The sequence below is a fragment of the Coregonus clupeaformis genome, chromosome 20 (assembly GCF_020615455.1).
Source record: "Coregonus clupeaformis isolate EN_2021a chromosome 20, ASM2061545v1, whole genome shotgun sequence".
Taxonomy (NCBI): Eukaryota; Metazoa; Chordata; class Actinopteri; order Salmoniformes; family Salmonidae; genus Coregonus; species Coregonus clupeaformis.
This window is the reverse complement of record NC_059211.1, coordinates 9,571,711-9,573,427: the sequence shown is the minus strand read 5'-3', so window position 1 is coordinate 9,573,427 and position 1,717 is coordinate 9,571,711. Positions and strand designations below refer to the sequence as shown.

The following is a 1,717-nucleotide window of genomic DNA, read 5'->3' as shown; positions in this document are numbered from 1 at the left end:
ACCGCTACTGACGTCGTCGGGAATTAAACAGCCTGGAACATCTGTTGAGATAAATTGAAAAAATAGTAATAATTACAATGATAAATACATATTTTTTAATGCAATAGACATTAAAAAAGAGCTATGATATTTCAACAACATTAAAACAATTATCTAATTACATGGTAAAGCAATTGTAAAGGTATCATGTCATTGTTTTCTAGAATAAGAATACGTTCTCAGATATGTTGGACATTTAAAAACATTTTTAGTTATGCACTAATGGCTAACTAGATCAGCACTCCTACTCTAAGACCCTTTATGAATATGGGCCCAGGACTGGCACTGGTTTTTATTAATTGACAATCAGGGATGTAGTGCTGCCGTAGTGCGAGGGGGCGGCACCCTCACTTTTTTCAATTTGAGAATACATGGAATACATTTCTGGAACATTTATTTTGATAAATGTAGTCCAGTGGAGCTCAGTGTAGTCCCGTGTAGCTTAGTTGGTAGAGCATGGTGTTTCCAACGCCAGGGTTGTGGGTTTGATTCCCACGGGGGACCAATACGAAAATATATGCACTCACTAACTGTAAGTCGCTCTGGATAAGAGTGTCTGCTAAATGACTAAAATGTAAAAACAAAACTTTATATTTACTCACCACAAAAACTCCATGAAAACAATAGAATGACAAACTAAATGAATATGTAGGCTATAGCAGCCTATAGGTAGGTAAATGTTGGTTTCTTCCCTGTATTCTCTCTCTCTGGCGTTGGCGCGAAAGACTAATAACTATAGGCATGTGTGCAGAGACCCGTCAGTTGGAGACTTGACCACTTTGAGCGGGCCAAATCTGACGTAACAAGAACAGCCACAGACAGAAAACTCTACCATGGGTTGCTAAAACTGCTGTCCTCAAAACAGTTTGTGATGGACTTGGGGATCTTGTACAACGCACTTGAACTCACCCTACTGCCCAAGTGCTTAGCTTACAGAAACGTACCACTTCTATTGGAGGGTGCTCAAATATCTTAAAATAACCCTTATCAAGATGTTGCCTACTGTCACGTTGTATAATGATAGAAGACAGGCGCAGGAATATGTAATAGGGTTTTTTATTTCTCTACCCAACATAAGGTACGTCATGAAAAACGACGGGGATGAAGCCCAAAACAAACACGTATATATATAACACAGGGATGTAACCCAAACAAAAGAGCGAGGTGTAAACCTCTAAATAATACACGGGACGAGACCCGTAATAACAAGTGCACAATTACACGGTATGTAAACAGTAATACAATGTACAGTAACACGTAGCACGAAAGCCGATACAACAGAGCACAGGTCAACGAGACCAACGGACATGGGACAATAATCGACAAGGACAATGGGGAACAGAGGGCACATATATACACATACTAATCACGGGGAATGGGAACCAGGTGTGCGTAATGAGACAAGACAATCCGGGGTTGGTGGTAATGATCCAGGTCAGTGACGCCTAGAGTGCCGGTGACGTAGACCTCCGGAGCTGGTGAACGGAATGAGCAGCAGTACTGGGGGGATCTTTGACACCTATGCCTAATAGTCCTACTCAACACTTATTACAAATATATTATCACTTCTCACAATAGTGCTCGTTTAGTAAAGTTAGATCAAAGCTGAATCAATGCCTCGCTAGATCACATAATGATTAATTTGTATTTTACATAACAGACCCGAATTGTATAGCAT

At 40.3% G+C, this 1,717-nt stretch overlaps 1 non-coding gene across 1 annotated transcript; it reads left to right on the top strand.

Moving 5' to 3' along the window:
• The first annotated feature begins 469 nt into the window (after positions 1-469).
• trnag-ucc lies at positions 470-543 on the top strand. The gene has a single exon. It is a non-coding gene; the product is annotated as a tRNA-Gly (tRNA).
• The last annotated feature ends 1,174 nt before the right edge of the window (positions 544-1,717 follow it).